At 45.9% G+C, this 24,567-nt stretch overlaps 1 long non-coding RNA gene across 1 annotated transcript; it reads right to left on the bottom strand.

Annotated features, from left to right (window-relative positions):
• Positions 1 to 21,126: 21,126 nt before the first annotated feature.
• On the bottom strand, positions 21,127 to 22,137 carry LOC136004403 (uncharacterized). The gene is made up of 2 exons (XR_010608445.1): positions 22,041 to 22,137; positions 21,127 to 21,962 (listed from the first exon to the last, which is right to left on the bottom strand). It is a non-coding gene; the product is annotated as an uncharacterized LOC136004403 (long non-coding RNA).
• Between the last annotated feature and the right edge of the window lie 2,430 nt (positions 22,138 to 24,567).

The raw sequence follows: 24,567 nt of genomic DNA, 5'->3' as shown, positions 1-24,567 counted from the left end.
GCAAGATGAAGAAACAATGTATTCACCACCTGGTCCAGAATCTGAGGAGGAGTCATCATCGCATGATGACGAAGAAGAAGAGGTGACTTCTCGACCTCGGACCTCAACTGAGCTACGGAATATGCGAAAAGATTTTACCCATCAACCAGGGGAGCACATCATCACCTGGTTGCTCCGATGCTGGGACAATGGGGCCGATGGTCACAAACTAGAAGGTAGTGAAGCCAAGCAGCTGGGATCACTTGCTAGAGAAGGGGAAATTGACAAAGCAATTGCAAGAGAGAAAAAGTCCCTCAGTCTTTGGCGGCGGCTCTTGGCAGCTGTGAAAGAAAGGTTTCCATACAAGGATGATGTTATGAGTCGTTCGGCCAAGTGGACTACTTTAGACAAAGGCATCCAGTCTCTGAGGGAATCAGCCATCGTAGAGATGATCTATCACATCAAGCCAAATAATGGGGATGTACCCATAGACCCAGATGAAGTCGAATGTACACGACCCATGTGGCGAAAACTAACATGGAATGCACCATCATCATATGCCCATTCATTGGCAACAGTAATCTGGAATGACATAGTACCACTAACAGTGGATGAACTGATTCATAAACTCCGAGACTTGGAAGACAACCTCACCCCTTCCATCATCTCAGCTGTGGAAAAACTGTCCCAGGATCTCAAACAATTGAGGGACGATCTATCTGATTTATCCAGCTCCTCAAGTGTACCAACACACATCTCAGCTATTAACAAAAGACGTCCTATTCTCCAAGAGAGAAGATACAGGAGGTATACGCCACGGGCCACCCTATGGTTTTACCTGCGGGATCACGGAGAAGACATGATGAAGTGGGATGGAAAACCTAATTCAGCTTTGGAGGAACGGGTGGGCGAATTGAAGAGGGGAGCAAGGCCCAAGACTCATCATCCCATGAGAGCTGCGGCTTCAGTCTCTGGTGAGCAGGCCCCCAGATGGATTGGAAGAGCTGACTTTACTCCAGCTCCTGTGATAACGAAGAATAATCCCTTTCAATATGACTTAAGTGTTCAAAGTTGTGATAACTATTAGAGGGGCCCCACCTCCAGCCATGTGAAGGTAGGGGATAATCGGATTTACTAGACTGTATGGGTCAAATGGCCTGGCACATCAGTCCCACAGAAGTATAAGGCTTTAATAGATACCGGTGCACAGTGTACCCTGATGCCATCAAGCTGTCAAGGGGTGGAACCCATCTATATTTCTGGAGTGACAGGAGGATCCCAAGAGTTGACTGTACTGGAGGCTGAAATCAGCCTAAGTGGGAGGAAATGGCAAAAGCACGCCATTGTGACTAGTCCAGAGGCTCCATGCATCCTCGGCATAGACTACCTCAGGAGAGGGTACTTCAAAGACCCAAAAGGGTACCGATGGGCTTTTGGTATTGCTGCTTTGGAGACAGAGGAAATTGAGCAGCTGTCCACCTTGCCTGGTCTCTCAGAGGATCCTTCTGTTATGGAGTTGCTGAAAGTCGAAGAACAACAAGTGCCAATCGCGACCACAACAGTGCACCGGTGGCAATATCGCACCAACCGAGACTCCCTGATTCCTATCCATCAGCTGATTCGTAGACTGGAGAGTCAGGGAGTGATCAGCAGGACCCGCTCACCCTTTAATAGCCCCATATGGCCAGTGCGAAAGTCTAACGGAGAGTGGAGACTAACAGTAGACTATCGTGGCCTGAATGAAGTCACACCGCCACTGAGTGCTGCCGTACCGGACATGCTAGAACTTCAGTATGAATTGGAGTCAAAGGCAGCCAAGTGGTATGCCCCAATTGATATTGCCAATGCATTTTTATCAATTCCTTTGGCAGCAGAGTGCAGGCCACAGTTTGCTTTTACTTGGAGGGGTGTCCAGTTCACTTGGAACCGACTGCCCCAGGGGTGGAAACACAGCCCTACCATTTGCCATGGATTGATCCAGACTGCACTGGAACAGGGGCAAGCTCCAGAACACCTGCAGCACATTGATGACATTATCGTGTGGGGCGATACAGCAGAAGAAGTCTTTGAGAAAGGGAGGAAAATAATCCAAATCCTGCTGAAAGCCGGTTTTGCCATAAAACCGAGTAAGGTCAAGGGACCTGCACAGGATATTCAATTTTTGGGAATAAAGTGGTAAGGTGGACGTAGACAGATCCCCAAAGATGTGATCAACAAGATAACAGCAATGTCTCCACCAACTAATAAGAAAGAAACACAAGCTTTCTTGGGTGCTGTGGGGTTCTGGAGAATGCACATCCCAAATTACAGTTCGATTGTAAGCCCTCTCTATCATGTGACCCAGAAGAAGAATGATTTTAAATGGGGTCCTGAGCAACAACAAGCCTTTGAGCAAATTAAATAAGAGAGAGTTCATGCAGTAGCCCTTGGACCAGTCCGGACCGGGCCAGATGTTAAAAATGTACTGTACACCGCAGCTGGGGAAAATGGTCCTACCTGGAGCCTCTGGCAGAAAGCTCCAGGGGAGACTCGAGGTCGACCCCTCAGCTTTTGGAGTCAGGGGTACAAAGGATCTGAAGCCAGCTATACCCCAACTGAGAAAGAGATACTGGCAGCCTATGAAGGGGTTTGAGCTGCTTCGGAAGTGATTGGCACTGAAGCACAGCTCCTCCTGGCACCCCGGTTGCCCGTACTGGGCTGGATGTTCAAAGGCAGGGTCTCCTCTACACATCATGCAACTGATGCTACATGGAGTAAATGGGCTGCACTAATTACACAACGAGCTCAAATAGGAAATCCCAGTCGTCCAGGCATTCTAGAAGTCATCATGGACTGGCCAGAGGGCAAAGATTTTGGAATGTCACCAGAGGAGGAGGTGATGCATGCTGAAGAGGCCCCACCATATAACAAACTGTCAGAAAGTGAAAAACAGTATGCTTTGTTTACTGATGGGTCCTGCCGTATTGTGGGAAAGCATCAGAGATGGAAGGCAGCTGTATGGAGTCCTCGGCGACCAGTTGCAGAAACTGCTGAAGGAGAGGGCGAATCGAGTCAGTTTGCCGGGAGCGGGGAGGGTTGGGGGGGGGGGGGAGGTGTGAGTGGACAAGCTGTGTGGATCGGTTTAAACCACGACAAAGGGGTATTCCATTCCACAGAATGTCATGCTCGCTATATGAACTAGGGGGTGTTACCTGTAAAAGACTGATTGCTGCTCAGGGATGGACTGGGTATCAGTTCGCCGGTGGTGAGCAATTGTATTGTGTGTCACTTGTTTATTGTATTTTCCCCTTTCCCTTTCCCCTTTTAACTTTATATTCTCTTCCCTTGTTATTTCCCTTATTATTATTAATAATATTATTATGTTGTACTTTATTTATTAAACTGTTCTTATCTCAACCCGTGCGATTTACATGCTTTCTATTCTCCTTCCTCATCCCGCTGGGAGCAGGGGGATGAAAGGGGGGAGTGAGTGAGCAGCTGCATGGTACTGAATTACCAGCTGGGTTTAAACCATGACAGTCCTTTTTGGTGCCCAATATGGGGCATGAAGGGTTGAGATAGCAACAGATCTGACCAGACAGTTTCAAAATGTGTTTGTGATAAACATTCGCTATATTGGTTCAATAGTCGCTCCTCACAATGTTGATTTATTTGCTCTCACAGTTGTTGCGCTTGGTCTCAGACTTTCATTATGTCACACCTTACTTCAGCCAAAATTTGCTGGTTTAGTGTTTATAGTGTTTGGGACCTGGGCTAAGGTTCTTGTTTCACTGTACTTTATGGTAATGACTTGTAATACAATAGAATCATTGATCATGAGACTAATCTGGTACGTGTTCTCAGCATTGCTGTCACCACTACTTCAGAAGCCATGTAATGGGAATTATTAATAATTACACCTCTTCCCTCCCCATGCCTTTGAGGGCCAACCTGTGAAGGATACATCCTCCCACAACTTCCCCTCCCCCACCAGGCTATTTACAGTGGCATGTGAAAATTTTGAAAATTTTTAATACCCTTTGAATACCCTTGAAACCAACCTGGTCCTTTTGCTGGGACCCAGCACGTTTCTGCATATGGTTCAGGGCTTGTTTAAGGTTAAACAACTAAATAAGAATACCACCAAGAGATCTTCCCCAAGGCTGGATAGTCATGAGTGGCAAGGTGCGTGGGATTGTATGGGCAAGTGCCTAGGCCAGTGGGCACCTCCAGTGCTTTGGAACTTCACCACTGAACAAGTGAAAAATCCAGAAAAAGTAGTAAAACATTTGGAAAAGGTGTGCTGTCATCCTGGCACTACCAGAGTCTCACAAATCACCGCAACTCACTGGGGCCTGGCCTATGCCTACAGAGCCCTGCTGAACACTATTTGGTACCCTCAATGGGAAAAGAGAGTTTCATGATCTGATAGCAAAGCAACAGATGCCGTGGCTACTCCAACACCAGTGATGAGCACAGCAACTACTCTAACCCCGGTGATGAGCACAGCATCTTCTTCAACCCCTGTGATGAGCACTGCAGCCACTCCAACCCCAGTGAAAGACATTGCAGCCACTCAAATCCTGGTAGCAGGCACTGCAGCTGAACCAGAGAAACAATCTGTATGACTATCAGTTGCCCCTGTACAAAAGAAGAAATGGACATGAAAGACAGTTTGTGTAGTGAAAGAGGATGAGGCAGGGCTAGCACAAGAAACAGAGGAAAAGCCAGAACCAGAGGTAATTTCTCGATCCCTGTCCCTGAGTGAGCTGCAGGATATGCAAAAAGATTTTGGCTCTCATCCAGGTGAGCACATTATCACCTGGCTGCTCTGATGCTAGGATAATGGGGCTAACAGTTAATGGGGTGGTGATATCTGATATCTTTTTTCTCTCTCTCTCCCTCTCTCTTTCGTCTCTCTTTTTATTGAATAGTCACCAGATCAAAGTAAAAACATGTGGCATGGTACTTCCTTATCCAGTTAAAGTAATAGGTACTGAGTTGTTATATCTAACCACATGCTTTGTATTTTGTATTAATAAATCATAAAACTGGTTGGTTGGTGTCATTTCACCTTAATTCAGTCCAAGGCTATAATGAATTTGGTCACTGGTACCAAGGGGAGGTAGGTCATTCTAAATGACTCCTTTCGGATTGTGACACCCACCCTGTTCAAATGCATGATTTGCATTAACTAATTTAATCTTAATTATGTCAGAGAGCAAAAATGAGCCTGAATTTTCTGCCCTAATAAGAAAGTTTGCTAGGGGATGAGATTTGTGAGATTCAGTCCCTGTTGATACAGGGGGGTTGGAACTAGATTATCTTTAAGGTCCCTTCCAACCCAAACCATTTCTTTAAGGTCCCTTCCAACCAAACCCATTCTCTAATTATGTTGCTTTTCTTCATAAAACTGTAAAGGGAATGATTAATATTCTCATAAAGTAGGTAATAAATAGAGGGCATAAAGAAATTGAATAGCATATCCACTGTCATGGTGAGACGCTATTGAGTACATTCAGGAACCTTAATGTGAAAGATTATGGTTTTGATATCAACAGCATGAACCTTGATCACTTCCTTTTGTTTTTCTTTTTTTTTTTCATCTTTTTTCTTTTTCTTTTTTTTGGTTTGTTTTGTTTTGCATCTTTGCTGCAGATGAATTCTATGCAGTTCAGAGGATTTTGACCACTTTTATACATGGCCTGGGATTTTTAACACCCCGTGAATAGATCTAAGCCCGAAGTCCAAAACTGAGGAAGATATATCTCCAAATGATTAAGTGGGTATTTGGAGTGTCCTTCCAAAAAACTCTTGTTAGCTTGCTAGAAGACAGATTTTTTTTCTATTACTTTTGTTTTCAAATCCAAGGATGTACTGTTACTCATAAGAAACAAGACAAGGAAAATAAAGATCTCTACTGGCACTACAAAGAAAAAGCGGCGGGTCGTAGTAATAGGGGACTCTACTTTGAAAGGGACGGAAGCACTCGTCTGTCGGCCTGACCCCCTCTCGAGGGAGGTGTGCTGCCTCCCGGGGGCACGGATCAGGGATGTTACAGAGAGGCTACCTGCTCTGGTAAGTTCCATGGACTATTACCCGCTCCTGGGGATTCATGTGGGTGCTAGGGATATAGGTACTAGTAGACTGGGGACCATAAAGGAAGACTACAGAGCCCTGGGAGAGATGGTTAGGGGCTCCGGTGCTCAGATAGTCTTTTCATCAATTCTCCAGGACAAAGGGGAGGACCAAGAAAAAGCTAGGAGGATTGGCCAGGTTAATAAATGGTTATAAGGGTGGTGTCATAGTCAGGGGTTTGGGTGTCTTGAACATAGGACTGAAGTTAGTAGGCCAGATCTACTGGGGGCTGGTGGAGCTGCTCTGGTAAAGAAGGGGAAGAACAGTTTTGGTAGGAGGCTTGCCAGACTGGTCAAGGAGGCTTTAAACTAGATGTGTTGGGGGAGGGGGGCAGCATTCCATCCCAACACACCCAGTCAGTTGCCAACACCTATAATAAATGCTCGGAACAATGTAGATATATTCCAGCTGCTCCAGCCAACGAGCCGGCTTCAATTGGAGCTCGTCTCAGATGCCTCTATACAAACGCCCGTAGCATGGGGAACAAACAAGAGGAATTAGAGATGTGTGCTCATCTACGGGGGTATGATATAATAGGCATCACAGAAACATGGTGGGATGGCTCCTATGACTGGAGTGTTGGAATGGAAGGTTACAGGCTCTTTAGAAAGGACAGGCCTGGCAGGCGGGGAGGGGGAGTTGCCCTTTATGTTAGGGATAGGCTGGAGAGTATGGAACTCTGTCTGGGGGCAGGTGAGCAGTTTACAGAGAGTTTGTGGGTCAGGGTTAAAGGGAGAACAGCCGTGGGAGACATTACTGTGGGAATCTGTTACAGGCCGCCTGATCAAGGAGAACCTGTGAAAGAAGCACTCTACAGACAAATAGGAACAGCCTCACGCTCGCAGGCCCTTGTTCTTATGGGGGATTTCAACCACCCTGACATCTGTTGGAACGATGGCACTGCATGGCACAAGCAATCCAGGAGGTTCCTCGATTGTGTGGAAGACAACTTCCTTCTGCAATTAATAGAGGAGCCGACAAGGAGAGGTGCCATGCTTGACCTTGTGCTCACCAACAGGGAAGGGCTTGTTGAGAATGTGGTAGTCCAGGGCAGCCTTGGATGCAGCGATCACGAGATGGTCGAATTCAAGATCCCCAGGACAGTGAGAAGAGCGTGTAGCAAGCTCACTGCCCTGGACTTCAAAAAGAGCAGACTTTGGCCTCTTCAGGAGCCTGCTTAGTAAGGTTCCATGGGATATAGCCCTGGAGGGCCGGGGGGCCCAAGACTCTTGGTTGATATTCAAGGATCACCTGCTACAAGCTCAGGAGTGCTGCATCCCAACTAGAAGGAAGTGCAGCAGGAGGGCCAGGAGACCTCCTTGGATGGATAGGGAGCTGCTGAGGAAAATTCAAAGGAAAAAAGAGGCTTATAAAAAATGGAAGCAAGGACAGGTGGCCTGGGTAGAGTACAGGGATGTTGTCCAGGAAGCTAGGGACCAGGTTAGGAAGGCTAAGGCCCAGTTAGAATTAAACTTGGCCCGGGATGTTAAGGATAATAGGAAGGGATTCTACAGGTACATAGCAAACAAAAAACAGACTAGGGACAACATAGGCCCCCTGAGGAAGCTTTCGGGAGAACTGGCTACACAGGATTTGGAGAAGGCTGAGGTTCTGAATGACTTCGTTGCCTCGGTCTTCACTGGCAAAGGCTTTGACTGCACCACCCAGGACTTAGAAGGTAGACGCAGGGACTGTGAGAATGAAGACCTTGGGCCCACTGTAGGAGAGGATCTGTCTGGTTCGAGACCATCTTCAAAATCTGAATGTGCACAAGTCCGTGGGACCTGATGGAATCCATCCGCGGGTCCTGAAGGAGCTGGCGAATGAAGTTGCTAAGCCACTGGCCATCATATTTGAAAAATCATGGCAGTCAGGTGAAGTTCCCGATGACTGGAAAAAGGGAAATATAACCCCCGTTTTCAAGAAGGGGAAAATGAAAGACCCGGGGAATTACAGACCAGTCAGTCTCACCTCTGTGCCTGGTAAAATCTTGGAGCACATTCTCCTGGATGGCATGCTAAGGCACATGAAAAACAACAAGGTGCTTGGTGACAGCCAGCATGGCTTCACTAAGGGGAAATCCTGCCTGACCAATTTGGTGGCCTTCTATGATGGGGCTACAGAATTGATGGATAAGGGTAAAGCAGTTGATGTCATCTACCTGGACTTGTGCAAAGCGTTTGACACTGTCCCACACCACATCCTTGTCTCTAAATTGGAGAGATATCAATTTGATGGATGGACCACTTGGTGGATAAACAACTGGCTGGATGGCCGCACACAAAGAGTTGTGGTCAATGGCTCGATGTCCGGCTGGAGACCGGTAACGAGTGGTGTCCCTCAGGGATTGGTGTTGGGACTGGTCTTCTTTAACATCTTTGTCGCTGACATGGACAGTGGGATTGAGTGTGCCCTCAGCAAGTTTGCCGATGACACCAAGCTGTGTGGTCCGGTTGATATGCTGGAGGGAAGGGATGCCATCCAGAGGGTCCTTGACACACTTGTGAGGTGGGCTGATGCCAACCTTATGAAGTTCAACCATGACAAGTGCAAGGTCCTACACCTGGGTTGGAGCAATCCCAGGAACAGCTACAGACTGGGCAAAGAAGAGATTCAGAGCGGCCCTGCAGAGAAGGACTTGGGGGTGCTGGTCGATGGGAAAATGAACATGAGGCAGCAGTGTGTGCTCGCAGCCCAGAAAGCCAAAAGTATCCTGGGCTGCATCAAAAGGAGCATGACCAGCAGGTCAAAAGAGGTGATCCTGCTCCTCTACTCTGCTCTTGTGAGACCTCACCTGGAGTATTGTGTGCAGTTCTGGTGTCCTCACCATAAAAAGGACATGGAACTGTTGGAACAAGTCCAGAGGAGGGCTGTGAGGATGATCAGGGGACTGGAGCACCTCCCGTATGAAGACAGGCTGAGGAAGTTGGGGCTGTTCAGCCTGGAGAAGAGAAGGCTGCATGGGGACCTAATAGCAGCCTTCCAGTATCTGAAGGGGGCCTATAGGGATGCTGGGGAGGGATTCTTCGTCAGGGACTGTAGTGACAGGACAAGGGGTAAGGGGTTAAAACTTAAACGGGGGAAGTTTAAATTGGATATAAGGAAGAAATTCTTTCCTGTTAGGGTGGTGAGACACTGGAATCGGTTGCCCAGGGAGATTGTGAGTGCTCCATCCCTGGCGGTGTTCAAGGCCAGGTTGGATGAAGCCTTAGGTGGGATGGTTTAGTGTGAGATGTCCCTGCCCATGACAGGGGGGTTGGAACTAGATGATCTTGAGGTTCTTTCCAACCCTAACTATTCTATGATTCTATGATTCTATGATTTTGGATGTCACTGCCACACAGGAATGTATTTGCTTCTGTGGGTTTTTTTCTGAAGAATTCGTACCAATAAAGAAACTGTGAGTCTGCTCATGCCAAAGCATGTACAGTCTGTATAACTTCCAAAGCAGTGACTACATTCCTGTCGTGGTTTAAACAAAGTCACCCATAAATCATAAAGTCGCTCTCTCACTCCCCCCCTCCTTGCCCTCCCACTACTCCCGGAGGGATGCAGAGGAGAATCAAAAAGAATGCAACTCCCACAGGTTGAGATAAGAACAGTTTAGTAACTAAGGTATAACACAAATCACTACTGCTGCCACCAGTAATAACAGTGGTAAAGTAAATAGCAAGAGGAAAGAATACAACACCTCAACACCAGCCAACCAATAACTCGCCCCACTTCCCCCAGCTGAGCACTGACCGATACCTCATCCAACCCTGCAGTCCCACTAGCCCTTCCGGGTAACTCTCCCTTACATCCTGGGCATGATGTGCTGTGGTATGGAATACCTCTTTGGCTAGCCTGGGTCAGGTGTCCTGTCTCTGCTTCCTCCCGGCTTCCCCTCGTCCCCGGCAGTTCATGAGACTCACAAAGTCCTTGGCCAGAATAAACATTACTTAACAACAATTAAAAACAATCAGTGTTATCAGCTCTCTTCCCTGGCTGGAAGTCAAAACACAGAGCTTGCACCAGTTACTAAGAAGGAGCAAAACGGCTGCTGGTAAACCCAGGACAATTCCTCAGTGCTATTACTTAGAAGTTAAACTGTAAACTCATTGCAGAGTTTTTCTCAGAGAGTGGTATTATGAAAGGGCAGGTGTTGCTGATGGTAAATGGTAATGGAGAGCAGTTCTCCAGGTATCAGTATGAGTCAGGGCTCAGGAGTAGCATGGATCTACATGCTGAGAATCTGGTACGGCTGCTTTAAGAAGTGCTGAAATATATATTCTGTTGTAAAATATATTTGCAATTAGAAGTGATTGCTATTTTAGCCATTTTTCCTGCTTCTTATGGGCTTCCATGACAGGGAAGATTCACACTTGGGGTACTTGTTCATCTCTCTATGTGGCTACATGGTGCCGTGCTTAGTTTGAGCTGCAGTGCCATGTATTAGCACAGCTCGCTGAGTGCCCAAGTGGACATTAATAGGTACATGCTGAGAGAAATTTATCATAGAATCACAGAATAGTTAGGGTTGGAAAGGACCTTAAGATCATCTAGCTCCAACCCACCTGCCGTAAGCAGGGACACCTCCCACTAGACCATGTCTCCCAAGGCTCTGTCCAACCTGGCCTTGAACACTGCCAGGCATGGACCATTCAGAACTCCCTTGGGCAACTTGCTCCAGTGGCTCACCATCCTCACAGGAAAGAACTTCTTCCTTATATCTAACTTGAATCTCCCCTGTTTAAGTTTTAACCCATTACCCTTTGTCCTATTACTACAGCCCCTGATGGATATCTTCTCTTAAAGAGCATCAGAACAATTTATATTTTTTGTTATTTGTCTGCATTTATATAATTTGATATAAAAATGTTTGCCAAATTACAGAGCATTTTTCTGTCATGATTTTTGAACTCCATTTTATATTTTAGGCCATCCATCTTCTGTTATCTTCACGGAACTTTAATACTTTAACACTTTAACATTTATTATTATTTTTTCATCTTTCTTGCATTTGTGCATTACGGTGGTCAAGCATTTTGGGGAAATCAGCAGCTATTTTTCCTTCTCTGACTGTCACTGATGGTAGCGCTGTCCTCAGATGCTGTGCCTCAGAAGTAAATAGAGATAGCTGCATAATTCCTTACTGACCCGTGCAGATGCCTGCTGTAATCCAAAGCCAGAGATATTTAACCAAGAGCATCAGGCAAAGTGCACCCGCAGGCAGAAGCATCTGTGAAGACTGGTATGATAGCAGGCGCAAATAACCCACTGAAAGTCTCTGAGAGCAAATCTATTTCTTGAGAAGCAGGGCCTGACTGACAACTATACTGCCATCATCTCAGTAACTATACCACTGCTGGTGTAGATTTGTAAACAGTTACATAGCTTACTAGTTACTTAGTGTGAGATCACGTGTAGCAGAATTTCAGAGACATTTTTCAAAAGCATTTTCCTCCTTCAAGTCCTCTGTCTCTCTCTCTGCTTTTGATTATACTTTCAAAGTACCTATACATTGCTGTGTACCTCATTGCATGTGACCTCACAGCAGCCTTCCAGTATCTGAAGGGGGTCTATAAGGATGCTGGAGAGGGACTCTTCATCAGGGATTGTAGTGATAGGACAAGGGGTGATGGGTTCAAACTAAACAAGGGGAAGTTCAGGTTAAATGTAAGGAAGAAGTTCTTCCCTTTGAGGGTGGTGAGGCGCTGGAACAGGTTGCCCAAGGGAGTTGTGAATGGTCCATGCCTGGCAGTGTTCAAGGCCATGTTGGACAGAGCCTTGGGTGATATGATCTAGTGGGAGGTGTCCCTGCCCATGGCAGAGGGTTTGGAACTATATGATCTTAAGGTGCTTTCCAACCCAAACCATTCTATGATTCCATGGTTTTGAACTCTTTAATCTCTAAGCAGTAAACAATTCTTTTTTTTTCTGGCAATAACAGTAATGCTTCAGCTGTTATTTTAACCTGCATACTATCTTCCTAAGCTAGTAGACTAAAAGATTGGTGGAGTGCAATGGGATAATGCCCTGGAGGGAAGAGGGGCCCAAGAAAGCTGGGTAATATTCAAGGATCACCTCCTCCAAGCTCAGGAATGATTCATCCCAACAAAGAGGAAGTTGGGCAGGAACGGCAGGAGGCCTGTATGGATGAACAAGGAGCTCCTGGACAAACTCCAGCATAAAAAAGAGGCCTACAGAGGGTGGAAGCAAGGACAGGTAGCTTTGGAGGAATATAAAGAAATAGTCAGAGAAGACAGGGATCAGGTTAGGAAAGCTAAAGGCCTGACAGAATTCAATCTGGCCAAGGTCATGAAGGGCAACAAGAAAAGCTTCTATAAGTACATTTGGGATAAAAGGAAGAAAAGTGAAAATGTGGGCCCCGTCCTGAAGACCAGATCACCTAGGACATGGAGAAGGCAGATACTCAATGACTTTTTTGCCTCAATCTTCACTGGCAAGAGCTTCAGCCACACTGCCCAAGTTGCAGAAGGGAAGGATAGGGACTGGGAGAATGAAGAACCACCTTCTGTAGGAGTCATAATAGTCATAATATAAATAATACCAACAATAACAATAATTATAATAATAATAGGAAACAAAAAAAAAAGAAATTAAAACTTAGATTGCATGATGCACAGTACAATTGCTCACCACTCACCGACCGACACCCAGCCTTTCCCCAAACAGCAATCAGCCAATCCTGTCTGGGTAACTCCCCTCAGTTTATATACCAGGCATGATATACTGTATTATGGAATACCCCTTTGGCTAGTTTGGGTCAGGTGTCCTGTCTCTGCTGCCTTCCAGCTTCTTGTTCCCCTCCTCACTGACAGAGCATGAGAGACTGTAAAGTACTTGATCATGGTAAGTGCTACTTAGCAACAACCAAAACGTGTTATCATCAGCACTGTTCTCAGACTAAAGCCAAAATGCAGCACTCTACAAGCTACTAGGAAGAAAAATAAGTCTGTTACAGCTGAAACAAGAACAGATGGATAAAGGAAGAGCAACTGACATAATTTACTGGGAATTCTGCAAGTCATTTTGGGAATAATTAGAAATTAAACTTATATTTAAAATGTAGCATTGTTCACACATAAAGGAAAAATGGACTTTCAGGGGAAGATGCAGCTACACCTGATGCCAGGAATGTTCACTCCACAGTGGTTCCTGTGCCAACACTGGCAGAGGATGGAGCAGAGTGGAAATTCTGCGGCCATGCTCTGTCCTAATACCAGCAGAGATGGGAACTAGGTGGTACTAGAAACTGATAAGCTGCATAACTGCTACCCTGAGCCAAAAGTCTGTCATCTTTTGACAAACTGATGTCCTTTGTGCAAACTTTGCTTCATTATAATGCATTTTAATACGTTATAATACAAAAACACACCTCCATCTCCAATGCTACCTGCCTCCAAAGTGAGATCACCACTCTTTGAACATGCTCTTTGAATTCTTTGTGGTATATACACCATTCTTTGTGGTATTTTACACCAATAATAATAAAGGTATATATGACCAGAATCACTCAAGCTCCACCTTGAAGGTGAAAAATAGTATAAAATGGCCCAACAAAGGGGGAATATTAGGGAAGACATCATCATGGACAAGTCGAGGAAAATTCCATCAGCAAATTACCCTTGACTCCTGGGACTGGTCAACGGGCTGTACCTTTCTTCCTCCCCTATAGGTACTCCTTTGGGTAAGACTTGCACTGTATTAAGTGCTTCCCAGGAAAAATCAGGAATCTCTATATAGAGTTACTTTTCACTTTTTACTTTTATATTTTAAAGCCAGGCTGTGTTATTCATAACTTTATCACGCATTTGTATAACCTATTATTTGCAAATGCTTTTGCAGACAGTGTATTTATCACCGGCAATCTGTAAGAACCTGTATCTACTGCTTTAATAAACTGCACTGTTTAAATATCTAACTTATAGTTTTCTCATTGAACGCGACCAAATCCTTCAGTGTGGCTGTGTTAGTTCATGAGCACGATTAGACTGAAGGTGCAGTGCGCTATTAGTGCAAATGGAATCACGATTGTTCAATATATCGAAAGCGACTGGACTGATAGTGGTAAATTGGGCATCACTCAGAATCTAAACCTAGCTGCACCCAGCCCCTCTAATATCTGAGGACCAGGTGTAATGCAAGGGGGTTTATTTTCTGCCAAATTGTCTTGCCTTTTAATATGACAGCATTTGACACTGTCCCTCATGGCATCCTTGTCTCTAAACTGGAGTGCCATGGACTTGAAGGTTGCACTGCTTGGTGGATAAGGAATTAGCTGGATGGTCACACTCAGTTGTGGTCAACAGCTCAATGTCCAAGTGGATACTGGTACCAAGTGGTGTTGGTTACATGGGCAGTGGTATTGAGTGCACCCTCAGCATGTTTGCTGACAACAACAAGCTATGTGTTACAGTTGACATGCTGGAGGGAAGGGATGCCATCCAGAAGGACCTTGACAGCTCTTATGAGGAGAGATTGGGAGAGCTGGGCCTGTTTAGTCTAGAGAAGAGAAGACTGGGAGGGTATCTCATTAATGCAGATAAATATCTCAAAGGTGGGTGCCAGGAGGATGGTGCCAGACTCTTTTCAGTGGCGCCCAGTGAAAGTATGAGGAGCAGTGGTCGTAAACTAAAACACAAGAAGTTTCTCCTCAACATGAGGAAGAAGTTCTTTACGTTAAGGGTGGCAGAGCACTGGAACAGGCTGCCCAGGGAGGTTGTGGAGCTTCCCTTTCTGGAGACATTCGAAACCTGCCTGGACATGTTCCTGTGTAACCTGCTCTACATGGCCATGCCTTGGCAGGGGGATTGGACTAGATAAACTCCAGAGGTCCCTTCCAACCCTAACAATTCTGTGATTCGGTGACAGGCTCAATAGGTGGGCCATCACAAACCTCATGAAGTTCAATAATGCCAAGTACCAGGTCCTGCACCTGGGTCAGGGCAATCCCAAGAGTAACTACAGTCTGGGGGTAGAATGGATTGAGAGCAGCCCTGAGGAGAAGGACTTGGGGATGTTGATTGACAAGATGCTCAACATGAGCTGGCAATATGCATTTGCAGCCCAGAAAGCTGACCTCATGCTGGGCTGCATCAAAAGGAGGTTGAGGGAGGTGATTCTCGTCCTCTACTCCGCTCTTGTGAGACCCCACCTGGAGTAGTGCATTCAGCTCTGGGGCTCCCAAAACAAGAGAAATGTGGACCTGCTCAATCAAGTCCAGAGGAGGGCCAGGAAAATGATCAGAGGGCTGAAGCACCTCTCCTATGAAGACAAGCTGAGAGAGTTGGGCTTGTTCAGCCTGGAGAAGAGAAGGCTCTGGAGAAACCTTATAACAGTCTTCCAGTACCTAAAGGGAGCTTACAAGAAATCTGGAGAAGGACTTTTTACAAGGGCATGTAGTGACAGGACAAGGGGGAATGGCTTTAAACTGACAAAGGGGAGATTTAAATTAGACATGAGGAAGAAATTATTTTCTATGAGGGTGGTGAGGCACTGAAACAGGTTGCCCAGAGAAGCTGTGGATGATGCACCCCTGGAAGTGTTTAAAGCCAGGTTGGATGGGGCTTTGAGCAACCTGGAAGGTGTCCCTGCCCATGGGAAGGGTGCTTGAACTAGATGATCTTTAAAGTCCCTTCCAACCCTAGCTATTCTATGATTCTATGATTCAGCTTTTCTTGCTTACACATTAAAACAATGCAATATGCAGAGTGGTAAGGAAATTTGGATTTGAGTAGAATTTGGCCTCCTTTCTTCACACAAACTCATGCACAAGTCAGTAACTTTGGCTTTAGTGTAGCCTATCACCAGGTCAGATGCAGCCCTGGTCCATACTGGGGGAGAGGAGAGGAAGTCCATAGCTATGGCTACATCATCTGATGCATGTGTTGCTTTTGTCTTGGGACCATAGCTTTCATTAGTATTAAAGAAGCAGAGAGAGGAGTAAGTCATCTCTTTATGTCATTTGAAATGAACTTCTGTGAATTATATGAAAGTAAACTGGGAGTGGACCAATAATGTAATCAAATGATATCACAATGAACAGATTTTTCATATTTCAACTTCTTACTATAATAATATGAATTCCAGAGAATTTGGTTTAAATGTGGGTGTCGTGGTTTAAACCCAACCACAAACCTCGTTCACTCACTCCCCCCCTTCTTGCCCTCCCCCTGCTCCTGGAGGGACGGAGAGGAGAATCAAAAAGAATGCAACTCCCATGGGTTTAGATAAGAACAGTTTAGTAACTAAGGTATAACACAAATCACTGCTGCTACCACCAATAATAATAATGATAAAGGAAATAACAAGAGGAAAGAATACAACACCTCAGCACCAGCTGACTGATAACTCGCCCCACTCCCCCCAACCGAGCACCGACCGATACCTCGTCCAACCCTGCAGTCCCTCTAGCTCTTCTGGGTCTATGGGTACATCCCCATTATTTGGCTTGATGTGATAGATCATCTCTACGATGGCTGATTCCCTCAGAGACTGGATGCCTTTGTCTAAAGTAGTCCACTTGGCCGAACGACTCATAACATCATCCTTGTATGGAAACCTTTCTTTCACAGCTGCCAAGAGCCGCCGCCAAAGACTGAGGGACTTTTTCTCTCTTGCAATTGCTTTGTCAATTCCCCCTTCTCTAGCAAGTGATCCCAGCTGCTTGCCTTCACTACCTTCTAGTTCATGACCATCGGCCCCATTGTCCCAGCATCGGAGCAACCAGGTGATGATGTGCTCCCCTGGTTGATGGGTAAAATCTTTTCGCATATTCCGTAGCTCAGTTGAGGTCCGAGGTCGAGAAGTCACCTCTTCTTCTTCGTCATCATGCGATGATGACTCCTCCTCAGATTCTGGACCAGGTGGTGAATACATTGTTTCTTCATCTTGCTTCACCCTTCTTGCCTCCTTTTTGCTTTTTCTCTTCCTTACAGGGGCAACCGATATTGGCACAAATTGATCCTCTGGTTTAGCTGCAGTGATTTTCACTGTGGTTTGAGTAGCAACTGTACTTGTCGCTGGGGGTGGTGTAGCTGCTGTGCTTGGAGCTGGGGTAGCTGTGCTGTCTGTTGCAGCCAAAGTTTGGGTAGCTACTGTACTTGTCACTGAGGGTGGTGTAGCTGCTGTGCTTGGAGCTGGGGTGGCCGTGCTGTCTGTTGCAGCCAGAGTTTGGGTAGCGACTGTACTCGTCGCTGGGGGTGGTGTAGCTGCTGTGCTTGGAGCTGAGGTAGCCGTGCTGTCTGTTGCAGCCAGAGTTTGGGTAGCGACTGTACTCGTCGCTGGGGGTGGTGTAGCTGCTGTACTTGGAGCTGGAGTAGCTGCACTGACTGTTGCTTTGCCCTCAGATGCAGGGGCATTTTTTTCCTTTTGAAGGTGCTGGATAGTGTTGAACAAAGCCCTGTAAGCATAGGCCAAGCCCCAGCACGTTGCCATGATTTGTCCGTCTCTGGTATGGCCAGACAGACCACACACCTCATTTAAGTGTTTTACTAATTCTTCTGGATTTTGCACTTGTTCGGTGGTGAAATTCCAAAGTACTGGAGGAGCCCACTGACCTAGATACTTGCCCATGCTATCCCACACACCCTGCCACTCATGGCTGTCCAGCCCCGGGGAAAATCTCTTGGTCCTCCTATATCGTCATTTAACCCCAGACAAGGCCCAAACCTGACTCTGCTTAACTCTTGAAATCAGACGAGATGGTTGTGGGCAAAACACACTCCGTATGTGGGCCAACATGGAAATCCCCATCACAATCAGGAAACAGGTCTCAACAATATTAAAAGGCCATTCAAGAACTTCAAAACTCTCAAATGATGCTGTAGCTGGTCTGAGAGGGGGGATAGGAGGGTAAAAGAATGTTTCCTTCACAGGTTGACCACCCGAGAAGGAGAAAAAAGATGTGAAATTGCTAAGCACCTTTATTATATACCTCCCAAAGTATAAAGGTGGTGACCACACTGGGAGCATAAGACCGATCAGTTTCATGATCAATGATTCTATTGTATTACAAGTCATTATAATAAAGTACAATGAGACAAAAACCTTAGCCCAAGCCCCACACTTGAAAAACAGTACCACAGCAAATACCGGCTGTATGTAATGTACAGAGTTCTGAACCTGTGAGACCCAGAGGAACAGCTTTGAGAGCCAATAAATCAGCATTGTGAGGAGTGACTATTAATCCGGTCAGATCTGTCGTTATCTCAACCCTTCGTGCCCCACGTTGGGCGCCAAAAAGAACTGTCATGGTTTAAACCAATCCAGACAGGTCGTCCACTCACCTCCCCCCCCCCGACCCTCCCCACTCCCCGAGGGATAGGGAGGAGAATCAGGAGAATGTAACTCCCACGGGTTGAGATAAGAACAGCCCAGTAACTAAGGTATAACACAAATCACTACTGCTACCGCCAATGATAATAATGATAAGAGAAAATAACAAGAGAATACGATACCACCGCCGAACGAGTTTGACCCCCCCGAAGAGAGAGAGCCTGCCCTTCCGGGTAACTCCTAGTTACCTCTCCAGGCATGACGTGCTGTGGTATGGAATACCTCTTTGGCTAGTTTGGGTCAGGTGTCCTGTCTCTGCATCCTCCCCGCCTCCCTCGTCCCCGGCAGAGCATGAGACTCGCAGAGTCCTTGGCCAGAATAAACATTACTTAGCAACAATTAAAAACAATCGGTGTTATCAGCTCTCTGCCCAAGCTTTAAGTCAAAACACAGAGCTTGCACCAGTTACTAAGAAGGAGCAAAACGGCTGCTGGTAAACCCAGGACAGTGGGGTTTTGTCTTTTTTTTTTTTCCCCTAAAGCAGTTAGTTACATGTTACAGTGTTTTGGGGGTTTGTTTTCTGGTTTTTGTTTTTTTGTAAAGAAACGCTGTTCTTGTTTGGAGCAGTGAGGGCTTTTAGTTATGGGAGAAATCATGGGTATTAGAAGCATCACAGGTCCATATACTTGCATTGTGGTACATAAATTGCCCATCTGCCTAACCTTATATAATGGGAGATAGGATGCAAGACTCTTTCTCACTAACCTCAGTCTTGGAGATTATTTTTAATTATTACTGAAATTGGATAGGGAACAAAACTACTATTTCTTTGTCTCAAACTGATTCTGTGTTACAGACCTGATTTAGATGTCTCTGAAAGGTAGTGACTCTAGATTTCATCAGATATTGGAAAAGATACTTGAGTAGATTTTTATCTCCAGCCTGTGCAAAAGCCTGTGAGTCACTTAAATCCCACTAATTTTTGCATCCAGCAAGGACTCCAACATTGAATCTCATTCCAAGATGAGTATCCCCTTACTGACTTGATTAATGCAGTCTTGATTCCTTTTAGCTGAGCTGTACATGAGCTTCAGAACATGATGTTTTTCTAGCCCCTTACTCAAAATTTTCAAGAGCAGGTGTTTTGGCTGTAAACATCAGCCTGTTCATAGGTGCTAGAGGCAATGTTCATCTGTAAAGGAGGTTCTTGAATGCACGCTCTTTGTGCCCCATAAATGAGAGGCAGTGAGTCTCTGTCATGGTTTAACCCTGGCTGGTAACTAAGCACCACACAGCTGCTCTCTCACTCCCCCTGCGTCGGGATGGGGGAGAGAATTGGAAGGGTAAAAGTGAGAAAACTCATGGATTGAGATAAAGACAGTTTAATAGGTAAAGCAAAAGCTGCGCACACAAGCAAAGCAAAACAATTAATTCACCACTTCCCAACAGCAGGCAGGTGTTATGCCATCTACAGGAAAGCAGGGCTCCATTGTGTGTAACAGTTACTGGAGAAGACAAATGCCATTGCTCCAAACAGTCTTCTTACCCCAGCTTTAAATGCTGAGCATAACATCATATGGTATGAAATATCCCTTTGGTCAGCTGTCTCAGGGGTGTCCCCTCCCAACTTCTTGCACACTCTCAGCCTACTCGCTGGCAGGGCAGTATGAGGAGCAGAAAACACCTTGACTCTTTGTAAGCACTGCTCAGCAATAAATAAAACATCCCTGTACTATCATCATTATTTCTAGCACAAACCCAAAACATAGCCCCATATTAGCTGTGTCATGGTTTAAACTTTGTCAGCCATGCAGTCTCGCTCTCTCACACTCCCCCCCCCCCCCTTCTTCCCTCCCCCCCGCTCCCAGAGGGATGGGGAGAAGAATCGAAAGAATGTAACTCCCATGGGTTGAGATAAGGACAGTCCAGTAACTAAGGTATAACACAACCCCCTCCTGCTACCACCAATAATAATAATGATAAGGGAAATAACAAAGAAAAAGAATATGATACCACCAGCCGAATGAGCCTGACCAGGCAGTGAGTGCCCTTCCGGGTAACTCCCAGTTACATCCCAGGCATGACGTGCTGTGGTATGGAATATCTCTTTGGCTAGTTTGGGTTAGGTGTCCTGTCTCTGCTTCCTCCCAGCTTCCCCTCCTCCCTGTCAGAGCACGAGACTCAGAAAGTCCTTGGTCAGACTAAACATTTGAGCAGTAACTAAAAGCATCAGTGTTATCGGCGCTGTTCCCAGGCCGAAAGTCAAAACCACAGCACTGCACCAGCTACTAAGAAGGAGAAAAAATGACTGCTACTGCTGAACTCAGGACAAGCTGCTATGAAGAAATTCAGCCTGATCCCAGCTAAAACCAGCACAGTCTTTTAGGTAGTTTGTTGGACTACATTATATGTAGAAATATTGGCATGATTGCATGTTAAACTGATCTCTGTATGGGGAATACTAAATAAAAGCACATGAATGGGCTTAATCAGCATTAGCAGATTCTAGTGTAAATGCTTGGCTATGTATTTTCGTTAAAGGCTGCTGCTATGAGCAGATTTTGAAATGGTTTATTATGCATTCGTTTGCTGGCCTGGACACTTTAAATAACAGTGGACTACAAATCTTTCCAGATGAGTAAAATTGTAGTGGAAGCCTTTGACATCACTGTTGCAATGGAAGGAAAGGTCAGATCATTAAGGAACTCTGTCAAGAGTCTTGCAATAAAGAGCAATGCAGTCATGCAGTTTTCTTTGGGGGTAGTGAATGCTTTATTTGTCATGTTTTTATAACTTGTATCATCTTACAAATGGTGGAGAGGTGTGTTGAAGGCTTCATTGATATTAGACCAGGAGCTTTCTCTGTACAGTTGACTATACTTAATGTTAATATGTCTAATTTCTAGTGAGGGAACCCAAGAACAATTTTTCTTCCCATCCTCTTCCACATTGTTGAAGATTATATTAGTAGACTCCTTGTCTTTTTCCACCTCTTTCACAAGCCGTGAGGCTGATTGACTGACTCCTTGCATATGTACTGTGGTTTCTCTATAGCCCTTTTTTTGTGAGGGCGGCTTGGCTCTAGCATAGTAAAAGGCATTATAAAGATCAGGAGCAAACTGTGTTCTGTCTTAAGTATTGCTCGAGAACTATTTGATCAAATGGCTGATGCAGTTGACCATCACAGGAGATTGTTTAGAGGAGGTGCTTAAAAGCATGCTCACTTTTTGATTCTTGCCAGAACTTTCCCTAGGAGGAAGAGGGAAAAGGTTGGGGAAAAATGGAAAGAAAAGGCAGCTGTAGATCATAGAATAGTTTGGGTTGGAAGGGACCTTCAGAGGTCATCGAGTCCACCCCACACGGCAGTGAGCAGGGACATCCTCAACTATATCAGGCTCTGCATATGCCTAGAACAGCGTCCTACATACATGAACTGAGTAAGAGACCCAGACTGAGTAAGGGTAAGGTCTCAGTAAATTCACTCCTTGATGTAAAAAGTAGTTATTTGACAGGTTATGAGTGATTCCTCTTCTGGCTTTGCCTCAGTCTTCACTGGCAAGTACTCTACCCATTCCACTCAAGTACTGGAAGACAAATGGAGGGACTGTGAGAATTAATACCTTAGGCCCACTTAGGATCAGGTTCGAGATCATATTACGAACCTGAACGTGCACAAGTCCGTGGGAACTGATGAAATCCATCTGCGGGTCCTGAAGGAGCTGGCGAATGAAGTTGCTAAGCCACTGGCCATCATATTTGAAAAACCATGGCAGTCAGGTGAAGTTCCCGACAACTGAAAAAGGAGAAATATAACACCCATTTTCAAGAAGGGGAAAATGCAAGAACCTGAGAACTACAGACCAGTCAGCCTCACCTGTGTGCCCGGCAATATCTAGGAGCAGATTTTCCTGGAAACCATGCTAAGGCACACAAAAAAAATGAGGTGGTTGGTGATAGTCAACATGGCATCACTAAGGGGAAATCCTGCCTGAACAATTTGGTGGCCTTCTATGATGGGGCTAGGGAACTGATGAATAGGGGCAAAGCAGTTGAGGTCATCTACCTGGACTCGTGCAAAGCTTTTGTCACTGTCCAGCACAACATCCTTGTCTCTAAACTGGACAGACATCAATTTCATGGATGGATCACCCAGTGGATAAAGAATTGGCTGATTGGCTGGATGGCCTGTCCTGGGTTCAGCAGTAGCATTCAATTTTCTCCTTCTTAATAGCTGGTGCAGTGCTGTGGTTTTGACTTTCAGCCTGGGAACAACGCTGATAACACCAATGTTTTTAGTTGGTGCTCAGTAATGTTCACTCTGACCAAGGACTTTCTGAGTCTCATGCTCTGCCAGGGAGGAGGGGAAGTTGGGAGGAAGCAGAGACAGGACACCTGACCCAAACTAACCAAAGAGGTATTCCATACCACAGCACGTCATGCCCAGGATATAAACTGGGGGCAGTTACCCGGAAGGGTAACTAGGAACTGCTCGGTTCGGGCTGGGTATCAGTGGGTCGGTGGTAAGCAGTTGTATTCTCTTCCCTTGTTATTTCCCTTATCATTATTATTATTGGTGGTAGCAGTTGTGTTTTTGTGTTATACCTTAGTTACTGGACTGTTCTTATCTCAACCCATGAGAGTTACATTCTTTTGATTCTCTTCCCCATCCCTCTGGGAGCAGGGGGGAGGGAAAACCGGGGGGGGGGGTGGGGGGGTGGGGAGTGAGCAAGAGAGACTGCGTGGCTGACAGTTTAAAACATGACAACTTGTCCTTGTTGATCTTCATGAAGTCCTTGTTAACCCACTCTTCCAGCCTATCAAGATCATCCTGCAGGGTGGCTTTCCCTTCTGTAGTGTCCACTTCCCCCCTCCATTTGGTATCATCAGCAAACTTTGTCACGTTACACTTGATCCCATCATCCAGATCACTCATGAAGATACTGAACAGTATTGTGCCCAATATCAATTCCTTGGGGACCCTACTTGTGACAGGTCACCAGTTTGAAAAGGAGCTATTCACCACCACCCTCTGGGTGTGGCCTGTCAGCCAGTTCCCCACGCACCACACAGACCATTTGTCTAGAAAATAATACATTGGTTTCTCTAGGAGGAGGCTGTGGGAAACCGTATCAAAAGCCTTCCAGTACTTGCAGGGGGCCTATAGGGATGCTGGGGAGGGATTCTTCGTCAGGGACTGTAGTGACAGGACGAGGGGTAATGGGTTAAAACTTAAATAGGGGAAGTTTATATTGGATATAAGGAGGAAATTCTTTCCTGTTAGGGTGGTGAGGCACTGGAATGGGTTGCCCAGGGAGATTGTGAGTGCTCCATCCCTGGCAGTGTTCAAGGCCAGGTTGGGTGAAGCCTTGTGTGGGATGGTTTAGTGTGAGGTGTCCCTGCCCATGGCAGGGGGGTTGGAACTAGATGATCTTGAGGTCCTTTCCAACCCTAACTATTCTATGATTCTATGGTTCTAAATCCAGGTGGACAATGTCCACCACTCACTCCACATCAAACAAACAGGTTCCTTACTCATAGCAAGTGTTCAGGCTTGTCAAGCACAATTTGCCCCGGTGAATCCATGCTGGCTTTTGCCATTCATGTACTTCATCTGACTTGTGATAGCCCCAGGATGATTTTCTCCATAACTTTCCCAGGGACTGAAGTAAGGGCCTACAATTTCCTCTGTCCTCCTTTGAGCCCTTCTTATAGATGGGGGTGAAGTTTGCCTCTTTCCAGACTTCTGGGACATCCCCTGATCTCCACAACTTTCCAGAGATTACAGAGATCAGCCTCACAACAATGTCAATCAGATCTCTTAACACCCTCAAGTGGATATTCTCAGGGCCCATTGATTTGTGTGTTAGCAGCACTGTTCTCAGACTAAAGTTGAAAACACAGCACTGTGCCAGCTACTAGGAAGTAGACTCTTGCACAAGTCTCTATTCACTCAGAAACTTGTGGTTACCAGCTCAATGTCCAAGTGGAGACCAGTGTGAAGTGGTGTTCCTCAGGGGTCAGTATTGGGACCAGCGCTGTTCAACATCTTCGTCAGTGACATGGACAGTGGGATCGAGTTCACCCTCAGCAAGTTTGCTGATGACACCAAGATGTGTGCTGCAGTGGACACACTGGAGGGAAGGGATGCCATCCAGAGGGACCTTGAAAGACATGAGAGGTCGGCCAGTG

The sequence above is a fragment of the Lathamus discolor genome, chromosome W (assembly GCF_037157495.1).
Source record: "Lathamus discolor isolate bLatDis1 chromosome W, bLatDis1.hap1, whole genome shotgun sequence".
NCBI lineage: Eukaryota > Metazoa > Chordata > Aves > Psittaciformes > Psittacidae > Lathamus > Lathamus discolor.
The sequence above is the reverse complement of the archived record's forward strand: the minus strand, read 5'-3'. Positions and strand labels throughout refer to the sequence as shown.